This window comes from Phacochoerus africanus, chromosome 10 (genome assembly GCF_016906955.1).
Source record: "Phacochoerus africanus isolate WHEZ1 chromosome 10, ROS_Pafr_v1, whole genome shotgun sequence".
In the NCBI taxonomy this organism is placed as follows: domain Eukaryota; kingdom Metazoa; phylum Chordata; class Mammalia; order Artiodactyla; family Suidae; genus Phacochoerus; species Phacochoerus africanus.
The window spans coordinates 47,615,872-47,634,810 of record NC_062553.1 but is presented as its reverse complement, the minus strand read 5'-3'; the positions used below and the strand labels follow the sequence as shown (position 1 = coordinate 47,634,810).

Below are 18,939 nucleotides of genomic sequence, written 5' to 3'. Positions count from 1 at the left end.
AGGCTGGGAAGGCTGCTGAAGTGAAAGATCACGGGAGGAGTTCCCGTTGTGGCTCAGTGATAATAAACCCGACAGTATCCATGAGGTCAAGAGTTTGATCCCTGGTCTCACTAAGTGGGTTAAGGATCCGGTGTTACTATGAGCTGTGGTATAGGCTGCAGATATGGCTTGGATCCCACGTTGCTATGGGTGTGGTGTAGGCCAGTGGCTACAGCTCTGATTTGACCCCTAGCCTGGGAACTTCCATATGTTGCAGGTATGGCCCCAAAAAGACAACAAACAAACAAACAAACAAAAGTCATTGGAGAGAATGCTTCTCCTGCCAATGCCTGTCTGGGCAAAGATGGCAGGCAGGAGCGCAAAGGGCATGTGGACAGAGTTGAACTGGACACCTGGGTTCTAGGGGTTGCACACCTGAGGTCTGGGGGGTCTTCATGCCTCGCCCCATTGGGCCAGGAATTTATAGCAAGTCAGGAGAGCCCTCTCTCTCCTTCTCCCAGCTGCTCAGGCTAAATTTACAGGAATTACATATTCCGAAACTTAGTATTTTCTTCTACTATAGCAGGCTCTGATACAGAAGTTTGGAAAGCCAGGTGTGTCGCTGGAGAGCATCTGAACTGCCAACAGTCAGCAATGAAGGAAGTGCAGCTTATTCCTAAGCAAGGAGGAAACCACTGGGACAAGACTGCTCTGAATGCATGTTTGCTCTTTTTTTTTTTTTTGGTCTTTTTAGGGCCACACGCATGGCATATGGAAGTTCCTAGGCTAGGGGTCTAATCAGAGCTGTAGCTGCAGCCTATGCCACAGCTACAGCAATGCTGGATCCTTATCACGCTGAGCAGGACCAAGGATTGAACCCATATCCTCATGGAGACTAGTCAGGTTTGTTACCACTGAGTCACAACAGGAACTCCAAGAATACACGTTTGCTCTTGAGCAGTAAGTGAAACCAGAATGCAAGAACCAACAAAGGGCAGTCATCTAACAAGGCTCCACCCTGGTCATCTTCAGTCATCAGTCTGTTAACCCGCTCAGCATGGATCTGGATGACTACTATGTTCCAGTCACCAAGCTCGATGCTAGAGGTTTAGCAGTTAGTTAACTGAGCGGACCTGGTCCCTGACCTCAGGGAGCATGCGGTTTCGTGGGGAACACTGGTCTGCTCACCATATATGAACGTGTAAATACAGACTGTCAAAGTGCAAAAAGGAAAAGACTCTTCTATTTTCAGATTTAAGGGTTGGGGGAAGGGCAGGGAAGTCCCTAAGGACTTAAGGACATGACACTTAACCACGACTTGAAGAAGGAAGAGACAAAGAGAGGACAAGTGTGTGGATGAAGAACACATTCAGAAGAGGGAGGGACAGGACAAGGTGTAAGATTGGTGCACTGGAGGAGCTCTGTGTGGCTCAGTGGGTTAAGGGTCTGGAGTTATCACTGCTGTGGTGCAGGTTTGATCACAGGCTGGGGAACTTCTGCATGCTGAGGGAGTGGCGAGAGAGAGAGAGAGAGAGAGAGAGAGAGAGAGAGAGAGAGAGAGAGAGAGAGAGAGGGAGGGAGAGAGAGAGGGAGAGAGAGAGGGAGAGAGAGAGAGAGAGAAATAAGATTGGTGCATTGGAGAAAGAAAGAAAAGGCTGAGGGAGAAAGTGAGCAGGAGAGGCAAGCAGGGCAAGGACCACCTCTGAAAGGCCAAGGTGAACAGGTTGATAAACTCAGTCTATCAAGTGTCAGTATACACGTTCCAAAGGACAAGCTGCTGCTCTAAGGAAAACACGGGCGGGGAAGATTAAGACCAGAAGCAGGAAAGCCAAACAGAACTTATTCTAAGAGTTCAGGCCCTTCAACCTAAGGCGAGAATGACAGCCTGACAGCCACAGAGGCAGAGGAAAGGGGCAGATGGGCTCAAGGGGCAGAACTGAGATGGTTCAGTATGGGCAGCGGCCAAGGGGGTGCCAGGTGCTGGGAGCACGAAGAGAGGATGGGTGCTGGGGGGTAGTTTGAGGACAAACAGACAGAAACCAAGAGACAGTGTAAAAGAGTGAGGTCAGACATGTGGATCCAGATCCCAGTTCTCTGAGGTCCCATCTCTCCGTCAGCACAATGGGAACATGAACAACAACCTCACGAAGCTGCCCCAGGAATTTAGCAACATGTGCAGAGTGCTTCACACGGAGGCTGCTGTGGGTAAGTGCTCCAAAGTGGTAACAAATCACTAAAGGACCGTTAGCATGATTTTTTTTTCTCTTTTTAGTGCCGCACCTGCAGTATATGGAAGTTCCCAGGCTAGGGGTTGAATCAGAGCTACAGCTGCCAGCCTACACCACAGCCATAGCAGTGTGGGATCTGAGTAGCATCTGCAATCTATACCACAGCTCACAGCAACACCAGATCCTTATCCTACTAAGCAAGTCCAGGAATAGAACCCACATTCTCATGGATACTATGTCGGGTCCTTAACCCACTGAGCCACAAAGGGAACTCCAATATAATGTTTTTTAAAAACTTGCTTTGGAGTTCCCGTCGTGGCGCAGCGGAAACAAATCCGACTAGGAACCATGAGGTTGCAGGTTCGATCCCTGGCCTTGCTCAGTGGGTTGAAGATCTGGTGTTGCCGTGAGCTGTGGTGTAGGTTGCAGACACGGCTCAGATCTGGTGTGGCTGTGGCTGTGGCTGCGGCTGTGGCCAGCAGCTGTAGCTCCAATTCGACCCCTAGCCTGGGAACCTCCATATGCCACCGCTGGTGCGGCCTGAAAAAGACCAAAAAAAAAAAAAAAACTTGCTTTGATGTCTGGTCCCCAAGCATGCCTTGTGCATTGCTGGTTCTTCCCTTTGGGGGCTGTTGTAGTTAATACTAAGCATGGGCTTTTTTTTTTTTTTTTTTTTGTCTTTTTGCCATTTCTTGGGCTGCTCCCATGGCATATGGAGGTTCCCAGGCTAGGGGTCCAACAGGAGCTGTAGCCACTGGCCTACGCCAGAGCCACAGCAACGCAGGATCCAAGCCGCATCTGCGACCTACACCACAGCTCACGGCAATGCCAGATCGTTAACCCACTGAGCAAGGGCAGGGATCGAACCCTCAACCTCATGGTTCCTAGTCGGATTCGTTAACCACTGCACCACGATTTGTTTTCTTCAATCCTAGCACCAGAAAACACTGAGTTCTGACTGTAGCCCTTGGCAGCCTGTGCTCCAAGCTGCCTACCCAGCACACCTCCTGCTAGTTTTGATACAAATGGGGAGCGTGTGGGAAACCACAGGTCTCCTGCTCACAGGCCAGGCCCAGCTGGTCAGATGTAGCCACCTGACCCCACCTGGCTGATGGCTGTGAGTAGTCACCCTGGGGTGCTGGGGCCTGGTTCTGCCATCGTGAGCTGAGGACAGTCACGAAAGGAGCAGAGGGGGGCGGTCAGCCAGCTGTCCCCAGGGAGCATGACTCTCAGAGCCACTTTCTGTCACTTCCAACCAACAAGTCCTGATGTTTGTGCCTGAACCACTACACTATAAAAGTACAGAAGGTCATGAAAAACACCCTCTGTAATTACTGAAACACAGTACACAGGCCGAAGCTGTCAAAGGTGAAAGATCAACAAAGATGTAATTGCTTTGTGTTTTCTTGTTCGAATGATTTTGCCCCAATAATTACATTTTGCCAAGACAGCATTATCATTTATGAGGGGTAACAATAACTCAGATACATATCAAACTGAGGATACTGTGTCTGGAAGACCTAAAATTTAATAATGATCACAATACCTTATCACATGTTTCATGTTATTTTTCAATCGAAAAAGATGAAAAGAAATGGGCTTGGGGTAGAACGTGATGGAAGGTAAGTACGAGAAAAGACTGTGTATATATGTATGACTAAGTCACTATGTTGTAAGCAGAAACTGACACAACACTGAATCAATTATAATAAAAATTGAATTTAAAATTAAAAAAAGAAAAGATATGGGAAGGGAAAAGCATGTATGTCATATTGTCCAACTTTTGGACCCAATACCTTAAAAAAATATTTTCTAAAAAAGAAAAAAAGGAGTTCCCATTGTGACGCAATGGAAACGAATCTGACTAGTATCCGTGAGGACACAGGTTCCATCCCTGGCCTCTCTCAGTAGGTTAAGGATCCAGGGTTGCTGTGAGCTGTGGTGTAGGTTGCAGACTCGGCTTGGATCCCTCATTGCTGTGGCTGTGGTATAGGCTGGTAGCTGCAGCTCTGATTTGACCCCTAGCCTGGGAACTTCCATAAGCCACAGGAACAGTCCTAAAAAGCAAATTAAAAAGAAAACCCAAAATGAAAAAAAGTATTTTCTAAAATATGAGGAAAGTTCTGATCTCCCTCCTGCATAAAAACATTGTCACTAGTTTAACTCCTAATTGTGAGTCCAGCTGTCCCCATCACTGACTGTCCCCATCACCGACATTCTGACTGTCCCCATCATCTTTAGTAGAGGCAATTCCAGCCATGGAATCTGGGAAAGGACATGCAGGAAGTTCACTGAGGGCTTCAGAAGGGGGCAGGCCTGGGACCACATGCCAGCTCTCCTCTGTGGCCCTGTCTTAAGGAAGCCCAGCCTCTGTGAAGATTATAGGAAGTGGTGTGTGGAAATCTCAGCACACCACAGGCTCTTGCCTGCCACCCTGACTCACATGTAACCATAGACCACGCTATTCCCTTCACGACAGCATCCAGCCAACAGGTACCTGGAGCTGCCCAGAGCACCAGCCACAGGTCCCGTGTGTCACTGAGGGTGGCTCTTGGTGGGAGCCAAAGAGGTTGAAAAATAAGCCTGGGGCTTTTGCCTTAAAATGTCTGACTCAGAGTTCCCATCGTGGCTCAGAGGTTAACGAATCCGACTAGGAACCATGAGGTTGTGGGTTCGATCCCTGGCCTTGTTCAGTGGGTTAAGGATCCGGCATTGCCGTGAACCGTGGTGTAGACTGCAGGCGCGGCTCGGATCCCAAGTTGCTGTGGCTCTGGTGTAGGCCGGCAGCTACAGCTCCGATTCGACCCCTAGCCTGGGAATCTCCATATGCCCCGTGAGCAGCCCAAGAAATGTCAAAAAGACAAAAAAAAAAAAAATGTCTGGCTCATCTTTTAAAGACATTTATTCTGGTCAGAAACATCATGTTTCTCTGCTTTTGCTGAAAGCAAGGGAAGAACACTGTCCCTGGTCTTGGGGACATGGTGTTATTTGTCTATTTATGGTCACAGCCATATGGCCTGAGGCACAAGACAATAAGGCTGCATCTCTACCTTTTCCTACTGTAAAATTTAGACAAAAGGGCTTATATGAACCCTTTTCCATGATGCCAAGATTTGCCTGGTTGGACCTAAAACCAGGTCTTTTTTCTGGAATAACTCAAGAGCAGAAAGTGTGTGACCAAAGTCTAAAAGACTTACCTGAGGGGGGGATAAGCAATAGTACAAAGGATTTTTTTTTTCTTTTTTAGGGCTGCACCTTGTGACATATGAAAGTTCCCAGGTTAGGGGTCAAATAGGAGCTGCAGTTGAGGCCTACGCCACAGCCACAGCAATACCAGATCCAAGCCACATCTGTGACCTACACCACCGCTTGCAGCAACACTGGACCCTTAACCCACTGAGCGAGGCCAGGGATCAAACCTGTGTCCTCAGGTAGACTATGTCAGCTTCTTAACCCCCTGAGCCACAGTGAGAACTCCAGTTCAAAGGATTTTAAGTAGAGAAAACAGAATTGTCTTTATGATAGATATAACCATTGCTGTGGTTAAACTGTGTTTCCCCAAAGATATGTTCAATTCCTAGTTTCTGGTACCTGTGAACATGACCTTGTTCAGAAACAGGGTCTGTGTAGGTATAATCACACCAGATTAATCATACCTAATCCAATGACTGGTGTCAACACAACAGGAAGGAACCTGAACATAGACACAAAGGGAAGAAGGCTATGTGAGAACAGACACTGGATGGTGAACTACGAGCCCAGGAAAGCCAAGGAATGCTGGCGCTCTTATCTTAGAGAGTAGATTAAGAAATGTGAAGGTCCCTGTTTCCAGGGAACTTGAAGAGACAGCCACGTGGGCAGCCACACGAAAACAAGAGGATGCAGAGAGCAAGAAAGAAAACAGGACACATGCCTGGAAGCAGCAGTATCTGAACGAGGAAGGGAAGAGGGGAGGCCGGGATCAGGTCTGGAGGTGACTTCGGAGTCAGGGCAGACAGAGGGCAGGCATCAGACTCAGAGCCCAGGGGCACGACGTCCAAGTCCTGGGTGTTGGGTACAGCCACTGCAGGAGAACCGCACGGAAAACAAGGCTGGAAGTTGGGGCCACCCATGGAGGACCTTGGCTGCTGACTCAAGGAATATGCGTTTGGTCCATGGGCAGAGGTATGAGTGCCAATCCCACCTTCTGAGAAAAGTGAACGACACAGTCAGCTGTGTTTTAGGAGAGGACTAAACCAAGGCTGAGGGTAGCAGTTTTATGCTTTGCTGCAGCGATCTGCTCCGTCCTCTGAGACCCCCGTGTTGGTCTCTGATACTGCCCTTGAATGTTTACAGGAATCAGGCTGCAGGTGCCCTCAAGTTCGCCCATGTGGAAGCATGGTCTATGAGAGACGAACAGTTCAGAAACGTTCTTCCTCAGACTCCACGCAAGGCAACAAAGATAGTCAAAGTTAAGTTCATGTGCAGAGTTTAAAGAGCTGTCTTGTGATCCAGGAATGTGAATGTTTAGAGTCAGGTATGATCAGGAACTTTAAATGGTCCAAGAAAAGGTAAAACGAAACAACACAAACCCAATAAAACCCACAAGAGTGATCACAACAAAGACTGGCACACACTGTCCACCTGGCAATCGGCTCCTGCATGCCTGCTGCCTGCGTGGCACCTCAGGCACAGGGTACAAACCACAACCCCGCCCCATGAGCTCACTGTGTCCATGGTTACATTTCCCTGCCACACATGAGACCTTGGGTATGCTCTTTTCTCTACCGATTCCCACCACTCCTCCTCTTCCTCCAAAAAAGTTTTCAGACACAGACAGAAGTCCATCTCAAGAGTTAAGGAGGCTCTAACGACTATTACCTGAAAATAAAGTAATGGCAGGATGGAGGAAAAGGGAAAATTATGCTTGAGATGGCGATCAGAGTTCACCCTGTCAGCACAAATGTACATTATTTCCTGCCCAGTAGCAAGCTATTTATTGCGAGAAAAAAATTATGTAAATAGATGGCAGTAATATATTTGGAACTTTTTGTTTCTTTTTTGCTAGGTTCATAGCTCAGCAAGATGGCAACAGGAAAAGGAATTTGCTAGTCAGTTGACTTTTCCTTCCTCTATTTTGCACACATACAGCATCCCAAATTGCCTGGTTTCGTTTCAGAAAGCTACATAAAAATTCACCTCTGAACTGCTATCCTGCTTTCAACAGTATAGTAAAAAAATACTTAGAATCAAATTCTCATCACAAGCTTTAATATATAATGTGAACCGAAAGATTTAACTTTAAAATTCTTTCAGAGTTCCTGTCATGGCTCATCAGTAATGAACCCAACCAGTATCCATGAGGACTCGGGTTTGATCCGTGACCTTGCTCAGCGGGTTAAGGATCTGGTGTTACCATGAGCTGTGATGAAGGTCACAGATGCGCCTTGGATCTGGCATTGCTATGGCTGTGGTGTAGGCCGGTAGCTGTAGCTCAGATTCAGCCTCTGTCCTGGGAACTTCCATATGTTGCACGTGCAGCCCTAAAAAAAACAAAAAATAATAATAATAGGGAGTTCCCGTCGTGGCGCAGTGGTTAACGAATCTGACTAGGAGCCATGAGGTTGCGGGTTCGATCCCTGGCCTTGTTCAGTGGGTTAAGGATCCGGCGTTGCCATGAGCTGTGGTGTAGGTTGCAGATGTGGCTCGGATCCCACGTTGCTGTGGCTCTGGTGTAGGCCAGCGGCTATAGCTCCGATTCAACCCCTAGCCTGGGAACCTCCACATGCCACAGGAGCGGCCCTAGAAAAGGCAAAAAGACAAATAATAATAACAATAATAATAAAATAAAATGATTCCAATTAGATGTATCCTACTGTTATTTTCCCAGAAATTTATATTGGATGTTGGCCACAACCCTTTGTCTTTAGTAGGTGACACGTACACCCTTTATTGCTCTTGTAAAAGAAACGTGTGGAATGAAAGAATCGTCCTGCCTGGCTGGGAAAGAGGACTGTAACCTGAGCCACGAAGACCACACCTGCATCCATTCCTTTCCCACACTCACCACCTGGCTTGACCAGGTGCCTGGAAAGATGCGAAGAGAAAACACCAAGGTCCCAGCTCACACCCTGGTAGGGAAGGCTGGTGTGCAAGGCAATCAGTAAACTAGACCATCTCAGGTGCTTCAAGAAATGTCTACATAGGGAAGGAAAGGTCAAGTCCACCTAGTTGGGTGAGGAGTGGGTCCCAGTCACAGATGACGTGATGCCTGGCACCTGGTTGTCCTCCAGGGCACACTCCCAGGTAACTGGGCAGGTGCTGACTCCAGCTCGGCTCTCCCCAGATGCATGCCTTAACCTGCCTCCCAAGGCTGCTGGGAAAGCCAAGGGGAAACTGCAAAGCAGGACTCCAAGCTGAGCTCAGATACACAATCCTTTAGCCAAGACCCTTGGGGCCAGATGTTTTAGAATTTGAATTTATTTTGATTTTAGAAAGATGCTTATTCTACATAGCATATAACAGCTCTTCCAGCATCTGAGGTATAGTCAAACCCCAAATAAAACAAATGAATATTTCACCAAGCTGACTAAGAAGCATTTGTGCTAAGTGGATTATCAAGTGGCTATAAAAGTCTTATAGTAGTTTGGGTCAGTTACACTTCTTTTTTTAGGGATTTTAGGATTTGAGAACTTCAGGATAAGAAGCTGATGCCCAGTGTAAGGCTAACTTGTCTGAGGGAAGGCAGAACTCCCCCTGCATTACCCGGGTATGGGAGGTCTGGAGGCTAACAAGCAAGGAAGCTGCTGGTGACTCGGAGCGTGGCTTCCCACTGAGAAGATGCTATAAATGGCCACAAGGGTCACAAGCTAAAACCACAGTCTTTACATAATACATTCACCCAGCAATGACCAAACATCATGAATCACCACACAGCTGAGGTTTGGGAGCTACAAAGGGGAACCATGACACCAGGAGAGGAAAGGCAGATTCCACCCTCCTTTCCCGAGGTCAGGGTCAAGGCCAAGTCAGGTAGAACTCCAAGCCAGGCAAGGTCTGTGTGGCAGTCAGGACACCACCACCCACAGCTGCCGGCTAAGGCCCTGCTGGATGTCGGAATACCTGGGTCCAGGCAGGATGGAGTGTCTGCTGGACATGAGAACGCCAGGTCCAGACAGGATGGAGCATTTACTGGAACACCTGGTCCAGGCAGCATGGAGCATCTACTGGATGCCGGAACACCAAGGTCTAGGTGATGGAGTGTCTGCTCCCAGGCACACCCAGTGCTCCCTCCTCTGTAAACGATGTGCTGCAGTTGGGATGCCCCTCAAAATCTCAAATGTCAACTTTCACACTGATTACCTGCTAAGTGTGCAGAATGCAATCCAAACAGACCCCAGCTGGGGACTGAGGGAAAGGCAACTTCCGTGAATTGGTTTCCACCTCAGCACAGCACACCCTTGCCTTACTCGAAGGACTCTACACTGATACAGAAGTAGGCTTCTTAGCACAGACGCACTGCTGACTGAGAGAATGTGCAGGAGATGCTGGCAAAATGAAGGGGAAAGGTGCAAGCTCTCTGGAGGCAAGAGAGGCTGGGGGGCAGGTGTCACCGAAGGGCACCACGCCAGCCAGGACTCCACCCCTGCAGGCTTCCCAGATTTTGTTGTTATCACTAACAGGTTCTTCCCTTCCTCCCCTTTAAAAAAACTTACAGATTCTCCAAATATGGCTCATATGGTATAAGAAAAAGAATGCATATGTATGTATGTATGTATGGGTCACCATGTTGCATAGCAGAAAATGGCACAGCAGTGCCAATCAACTATAATTTTTAAAAATGTAAAAAAAAAAATCCAAAATGGTCCCCTTAATTTTTTTCTTTTCTTTTTATGGCCATACCTGCAGCTCATGAAGTTCCCAGGCTAGGGGTCAAATCAGAGCTGCAGCTGCAGGCCTAGGTCACAGCCATGGCAACACCAGATCCTTAACTCACTAAGCAAGGCCAGGGATCGAACCTGCATTCTCAGAGACAACATCAGGTCCTTAGCCCACTGGGCCACAATGGGAACTCTGGTTCCTTTAATTCTTAAAAGAATACCACTTAATTATTTTCTGGTATCTAGAGACTAGAAATTACCCGTAATTTTTTTTTTAATAAAAAAAGACGCTCTGCCATCCATCTCCAGAAATGCATTGACTCACTGTTCACTGAGCTAATTCTTCCACACTCTTGTCAGCATAACCTGAATAGTCCACGTGTATTACTATAACCCGAGGTGAATGAGATGTACTTTTCAGCTCTGCTCACAACTAACTTGCATCAATGTGATTTCTTGTCTTTTCCTAAAGGTAAAGGCTTCCCATCCTCCCTTCCACCCAGAGGAACTGTCTACTAAAAACAGGTAAGTGAACTTTGAAGTAAATATTTAAGACACAGCTTTATATATAAATTCTAGATCCAGTTAACTTGCATACAAATAAGGTAACATTCTTTTTCCCTAGAGGTTTTCAATGTCAAAAGCATGATTCTCTTCCATAAGATCTGCTGTTTGCAAAATAGGGTTTTCAAGATCAATAGAAACTGTACCTATCTCTGGTTGTAAATATGAACTTTAGAAGAGACGGCATGGGGTGGGGAGACAGTCAGAGAGCAGAGCTGCAGCGCAGAGGCTGGGGCCAAACTAAGGAAAATGAGATGGGGAAGGAGGGAGGACACAGTTCAAATACCCATTCTCACATATGCTTTGACCCAGCAATTCCACTCGCAGGAATTAATCCTACAGGTCAACCTGCACAGGTACAAAAAGGGACCCACCACGGCACTGTCTGGAACAGCAAGGCATCAACATGGGAGGGTACATCTACTCAACAGAGTGTTAACCGGGGTACAGCCCTAAATGGGGAGGCTCCTTATGCGATTACAGAATACACTCTAGCATATCACTTTAACTGGAAACAAAAAAGAAGCATAAAACCCTGTGTACATGGAGTTCTTGTCGTGGCTCAGTGGTAACAAACTCGACTGGGATCCATGAGGATGTGGGTTCGATCCCTGGCCTCGCTCAGTGGGTTAAGTATTCAGTGTTATTGTGAGCTGTGGTGTAGATGGCAGTCAGGGCTGGGATTCTGCATTACTGTGGCTGTGGTATAGGCCGGCATCTGTAGCTCCAATTCGAACCCTAGCCTAGGAACTTCCATGTGCCATGGATGCAGCTGTAAAAAGCAAAACAAACAAAAAAGCAAACAAAGAACACTGTGTATAGAATGCTACCATATGTAGTTTCAAACAGGAAAAAACAAGGAGAAAAAACGGATTTTATGATACATGCAGAGTATGTCGTCATAAGACTGGTGGTATCTGGGGCAGAGAGCTAGGTCGCTAAGGGAGAGAAGCACGTCGGTCACTCCTTACAGAGCTCAGGGAAAGGCACTCCCTGCACCGCCTAAGGCGAGTCTGTCAAAGCAGTGGAATGAGGACGCTGCCGGAGCCAGGCAGCCTGGGTCCATGTCCCCACCCAGTGCCTCCCCAGCCATGACCTGGCAGGTACCCACCACTGCGTTCCTCATATCCTCATCTGCAGAATGGGGGTGATGGGAATACCCGCCATGTGAGTCTTGCTTTGACACTTAAATGTAAAGTGGGTGTTTCCAGCAGGCAGTGGGTGTTCCATAAATTTCCACCAAGGCTTTGTGCCTTTTGAATATTTAACCAAATGTCTCTGCTATTTCTTGAAAAATTAAAAATAATGAAATCAAGGAATACAACAGGAAGAGTTCTATTTTTTTTTAACCCATCAAAGATTCTAGTATTGTTTTAAGACAAACAACCTTAATGACTGTTGGCTTTAAGAAGCTTTTGGCAGCTGAAGCATGAGGCAGTGGGTGAACTCCTACCTTAATTCAAGACATTCAGATGCAGTTTCAAGTATGTAGTTTGGCCTTAGATAATGACATTTACTGAGCGTCCTGCTCAGCGTTCACAGACCACATTTTCCTCCTTTCTCCCCCCCACCACACCTCCCCCAAGGACAGGACAAAGTTTCCAAAAAAGTAGCCCCCTTCTCATTTATTAAACCTAATTACCACTATGAGTTTGCTATTGCTGTTTCAGGACTGTATCCAATTGACTTCCATTGCATTAAATAACTGTCCCTTTTTAGTGCATCATCTCAGAGCCTAGAAGGCCTGGTGCCTGGGTGCAGGCAGGGAGCAGCGCACAGGAAACAACTGCCGAACACACCTTTCCAGAATGTACAACCAGAGCTGGCCTTCGCAAGTGTCCTGTGAGAGACTCTGTTCCACCATCTGGCTGACACAAATGTCAGGAGACTTTAGTCAGGTTAGAACCAGCACGTGGCACCAATAGGATTAAAACCAGTGTCTCTTGACTGAAAATCCATGCTCTGCCAATTGTGCTGCACCACCTTCACGTCACCAGCAAACAACTCAGGCTCACATGCCCTGCAGCCCAAGCCCTGCCTCTGCATTTCTGTCTCAGGAGTCAGAACACGCCATTCTGGAAAATACAAACACTGGTGACATAGCGGTCAGCCTGAAAGACACAACACAAGGCTGTGTAAGCATTACAACTTTAGTTACATAGAAAAATGTGATCCAGGCCTTTTCAAAAAGTTCACAAAAAATCAGCAGCTCATACGACAGACAAAGGATCTGTCTCCTTAATATATAGAGAACAATCAGGAATCAATAAAGATGTGCAAACCAGTGCAAGTGTAGGCAATAGATACAGATAGGTCACAGAAAAACAGAAATAAGATGGTCTTCAAACACAGGAAAAGATGTGAACTCTCACTCTTAGGGGAATGTCAATTAAAATCATATACCTAGTCAGGTGGACAAAAATTCAAAAGGTATGATACCCCACATGAGAGAAACACAGGCAGAGGTACCTGTGAAGGGCAGATGAAAGGCAACAAGCACAGCTCTCAGGGTCACAGGTGTGTTTAACCTTGGACCCACCAATCCACCTCTGGAACTAAACAGATCTAACATGTGACTGCAGCATGTCTACTGAAAGTAGAGAACTGGAAACAACTGGGGAGGATGCTGGCTGGGGCAAATTACATCACTTAAGCTCCCTCCACACAACATACCCCTAGCCGCTGCCAGGACAGCACCAGCATGATCATGGGCCTGGAGACCCCCGAGACCACAGCCAAGTCTGATGCATGCAGCAGGTTCTCATGCAGAGTATGCTGCCCTCTGTGGGAGAAGGAATACATGTCTGTATTCACTTGCTTCTTACAAAAGAGATAATACAGGACTTAGTCTTAGTACACCGAATTTTTAAAAAGTAGAAAGAGAAAAGAAAAAAAATTTTTTAAGTAGGAAGAGGGGCATTCCCTTGGGGTGCCTTGGTTAAGGATCTAGTGTTGTCACTGCTGTGGCAGATGGATCCCTGGCCCAGGAACTTCCACATGCCGCAGGCATGGCCAAAAATCAATAACAACAACAAAATAAAAATAGGAAGAGAAAGAATAATACTGACCTCTGAAGGCAAAACTCACAAAAACATTCTGTTCTCCCAGGTAAAGAGCAAGGCTGGTTTATCAGAAGTGGTTTTGGGCTCCATTGGTTCTGAAAGGGAGATCCAGATCTTAAGGTCCACTCCTGGACATGGACAGGCCTGGGGATGACGCAGAGAAAACGAGGCCAGGAACTGCCCCAGTGCCTCCTAAGCTTGGTCTTTAAATTACACAGTCCAAATAGTTGATGAATTTGCCTGAAAATGCTCTCCCTGGCTAGGTGGGGAGGGCAAGCCTTTCAAAAGACAGTGCTGTTCTCTATATCTGAGTCTGTTTCTGTTCAATAGACAGGTTCATTTGTGCCATATTCTAGATTCCACATATAAGTGATATCAGATGCTATTTGACTTGTGATTGCCAAGGGCAGGGGAGTGGGATGGACGGGGAGCTTGGGGTTGGTAGGTACAAACTATTACATTTAGAATAGATAAGAAATCAGGTCCTACTGTCTAGCACAGGGAACTATACCCGATCTCTTGGGATAGACCATGATAGAATGAGAAATAGTATGAGAAAAGGAATGCATATATATATATATGACTGGGTTACTATGCTGTACAGCAGAAACTGGCACAACACCGTAAATCAATTATAACTTTTAAAAAGTTTTAAAACAAGAAAATAAAAAGTTCAGTTTAAAAATTAATTTTTGGGGAGTTCCCGTCGTGGCGCAGCGGTTAACGAATCCGACTAGGAACCACATGAGGTTGCGGGTTCGATCCCTGCCCTTGCTCAGTGGGTTAACGATCCGGCATTGCCGTGAGCTGTGGTGTAGGTTGCAGACGCGGCTCGGATCCCACGTTGCTGTGGCTCTGGCGTAGGCCGGCGGCTATAGCTCCGATTAGACCCCTAGCCTGGGAACCTCCATATGCCACAGGAGTGGCCCCAAAAAATAGCAAAAAGACAAAAAAAAAATTAATTTTTGGGAGTTCCCATCATGGCTCAGTGGAAATGAATTTGATTAGCATCCATGAGGACACAGGTTCGATCCCTGGCCTTGCTCAGTAGGTTAAGGATCCGGCATTGCTGTGAGCTATAGTGTAGGCCAGCGGCTACATCTCCGATTCAACCCATAGTCTGGGAACTTCCATATGCTGTGGGCCCTAAAAAGACCATAAATAAATAAATAAATAAATAAATAAATAAATAAATAAAATTAATTAATTTTTAAAAAGATAATGCTGGTTTGCCGTCCTAGAGAAACTGGCAGTTGCTATCTGGGAGCCAGAACTTGAGGCCGAAATGTGTATTATGGTATATTCATGTCACAGAAAGGCACCTGCAGGGTGGGGCTGGCACAGCGGCTGGAAAGTGCTCGTGCTGCCATGCCTGTCCCCACGAGGTCTCCGTGACCCTAAGCCACAAGACCAGGGGCTGGAGGAAGGGGTCCCTGCTGCTTCTCCCCCACCCCCCTGTGGACACCTGGGACCTTTGCCCACCGTTCCTGGATTCCAAACTGATTTCTTTGTCCTCTCCACCCCGCCAAAAGTCCATATCAAAACTTGTCCAGGAATCCTTATTATTTTTAAAAAATTTTATTATCGTTGATTTATTTTTCTGTCCATTTCTGCTGTACAGCAAAGCAACCAAGTCATACATCTACACATGCCCTCTTTCTCACATTATCCTCCATCGTGTTTCACCACAAGTGACTGGACATAGTTCCCTGCACTATACAGCAGGATCTTATTGTCTGTCCATTGTATATGTACCAGTCTGTATCTATTAACCCTGAACTCCCAGTCCATCCCAATCCCTACCCACCCACCCACTCCATCCCATCCCTGTCCAGGAATCTTTATAACAGCACCATTCACAATAGCCAAAATGTGGAAAAAATCACATGCCTGGATAAATAAAGTCTGGTCTATCCATACAATAGAACATGATTCAGCAATAGAAAGGAATGAGGTAACAATACATGCCAAAGCATGGTAAATCTTAAAAACATTATGGCAAGTGAAACAAGTTAATCCCAAAGGATCATATATTGTATCATTCTGTTACAGGAATATCCAGAAATACAGGGAATATCCAGAAATAGGCAAATCTAGAGAGACAGATGGTAAAGCAGTGGTTGACTAGAGCTGGAGGGAGAGAGGTTAGGGAAGAACTGCTAATTTCCTGGGTCGGGAGTCTAATCTGAGCTGCAGCTCCGACCTACACCACAGCTGTGGCAATGCTGGATCCTTGATGCACTGGTGGCAATGCTGGATCCTTGATGCACTGCACTGGGCAGGGGATCAAACCCACCCCTGAGGAGTGACCTGATCTGTTGCAGAGACAGCACTGGATCCTTAACCCATTGCACCACATCAGGAACACCTGTGTGAGTTTTCTTTTAAGCCTAATGAAAATGTCCTGAAGTTGATGTGGTGATATCTGTAAAACTCTGTGAACACAGTCAAATCCACTGGGGCGGGGGACACACACACACACACACACGTATATATACATATATACACACACTTGTGTGTGTGTGTGTGTGTGTGTGTGTGTGTGTGTGTATCTTGTCTTTTTAAGGCCATACCTGTGGAATATGGAAGTTCCCAGGCTAAGGGTCAAATCAGAACTGTACCTGCCAGGCCACACCACAGCCACAGAAATGCCAGATCCAAACCACGTCTGCAAACTATGCCACAGCTCACAGCAACACCAGATCCTTAACGCCCTGAGCAAGGCCAGGGGTCGAACCCACATCCTCACGTATACTAGTTGGGTTCGTAACCCTCTGAGCCACAACGGGAACTCCCTACGTACATATATTTTAAGTGGGTGGATTGTAAGGAATGTGAATCACATCTCAAAAAAGCTGTTTTGAAGAAAACGAGATTCAATTTACATTCCCCTTTTCCCTGAACTCCCAGCCCAGCCCAAGGATGACGTGTGGTGGGAATAATCATGCACTGCTGACAGGAAAGGAGACAGGTCACCACCATAGAGAAAACTGAGTAAAGCCCAAGAGTCACATTTCCCAAAACCTAAACTCCATTCTTCATAGGCATATACCCTATGAAATCCATGTAGATGTGCAGACACGGCCATTTATATACTACTATTCATTGCAACATTATTTATAATAGTAAAAATTTGTAAAAGAAAAACTGGAATGTTCATTAATAGACTAACAGATGCATAAATTGTAGCATGCTCATACAATGGGATGCCATACTGAATTCAGAATGAAGGAACTAGAGCTACACGAATTAATATGGGTAAAACTTTTGTATAAAAAGTAAGCTTTGGGGTTTCCACTGTGGCAAAACAGGATTGGCAATATCTCTGCAGCACCAGGACGCAGGTTCCACCCCTTGCCCAGCACAGTAGGTTAAAGAATGTGGCATTGTCTCAGCTGTGGCAGAGATTTCAAGTGCGGCTCAGATCTGATTCCTGGTCCAAGAACTGCATATGCCACAGGGCGGCCAAAAAATAAAAAAATAGTAATAATAAAATAAGCTTCAAAATAATATGTACAGCATGATATCCAGTTTATAATATTAAATATATGTGTAAGCCAGTATTATTTATGGACCACAGACAAGCAGAGGAATGAGAACCATCACATTCAGATGGCGGTTACCTCTGGAAGGAAAGGAGGGAGAAGACGGGGGCCAGGAAGGACAATGCAGGAAGTATCTTTCTCTTCCCCAATGTTTTAGTTCCTTTTAAAAATTATACATGTGAGGCAAAAGTGGCAAAATGTGAAGATTCAAGAAAACTGGGTTGTGGTTATACACAGGGTGATTCTAAAACAGTCTGCACTTTCTGTATGATTGAAATATTTCATAATAAAATAAAAAGTGCTAAATGACTTTTTAAATGAGAAGAAAAAGAATTGGTAGGAAACTAATAAAATTAAATGGGATGAGGAAGAAAAAAGAGGTGGGAGCAATAAGTCTCAAACATATATTTTTATTGTTGAACCCAGTGAATGTATTAGCTCTGAAGATATACAGAGAAAACGCTTTTTGAAACATTAAGGGAAAAGAACCTCACACTTGTATCATCTAAGAAGTGATTTAAACCTATCCAAGAAGCTGGAGGTCTTCAAGGTGGCTGAGGCACCAGCCCAGTGAGTGTGACTTCTGACCTCACTGCACCCTGCCCCAACTGCAACCCAATTTAAAACAACCCAATTTAGGAGTTCCCATTGTGGCTCAGTGGAAATGAACCTGACTAGTATCTGTGAGGATGTGGATTCAATCCCTGGCTTCACTCAGTGGGTCGGGGATCCAGAGTTGCCATGAGCTGCGGTATAAGTCGCAGTCATGGCTCAGATCTGGCATCACTCTGGCTGTAGCACAGGCTGGCAGCTATAGCTCCAATTCAACCCCTAGCCTGGAAACTTCCATATGCCTCAAGTTACGAAGGAAGGAGGGAGGGAGGAAAGAAGGAAGGAAGAAAGGGGAAAGAAAAAGAAAGAAAAGGAAAGGAAAAGAAAGAGTAAAGAAAGAGAAAAAAAAATAAACCAACCTAATATAAAAATATGCAAAAGACCTGGACAGCTCATGAAAGATACAGATGGCAAACAGCATGTGAAAAAGGTGTTCCACATCATCTGTCATTAGAGAAATACAGATCAAAATACCAGTAAGATACCCCTACACACCTATCAGAACGGCCAAAATCCAGCACACTGACACCACCAAATGCTAAGAGGATGTGGAACAGCAGAAACGTCACTTATTGCTGGTTGACGGAAATGCAAAACATTGCAGCCACTCTGGAAGTTTCGCTGTTTCTTACAAAACTAAACAAACTCTTACTTTACAATGCAGGAATCACATGCCTTGATTTTACCCAGAGAAATAAAACTTACGCCACATAAAAACCTGCACGTGGATGTTTACAGCAGCTTTAGTCATAATTGCCAAAACATGGAAGCAACCAAGATGCCCTCCAGTAGGTGATGGATCAATAAACTATGCCACATCCACAGTGGATAGTATTCACCACAAAAAAGAAATGAGCTATCAAGCCATGAAAAGACATCGAGGAACCTTTAATGCTTATCACTAAGTGACAGAAGCCAATGTGAAAAGGCAACGTCCTACATGATTCCAACCAAATGACATTCTGGACAAGGTTACAACTATGGAAACAGTGAAAAGATCCATGGTTGCCAAGGGAGATAGATGGGCAGAGCACAGAGGACTTTAAGGGCATGAAACTATTCTGTGTGACACTATTTTTTTTTCCACACC

General features: G+C 45.9%; 1 protein-coding gene across 3 annotated transcripts in view; it reads right to left on the bottom strand.

Annotated features, from left to right (window-relative positions):
- FNIP2 (folliculin interacting protein 2) overlaps positions 1-18,939 on the bottom strand; it is a 132,879-nt gene that overhangs the window by 68,841 nt on the left and 45,099 nt on the right. The gene's annotated exons all lie outside the window — the stretch shown is intronic.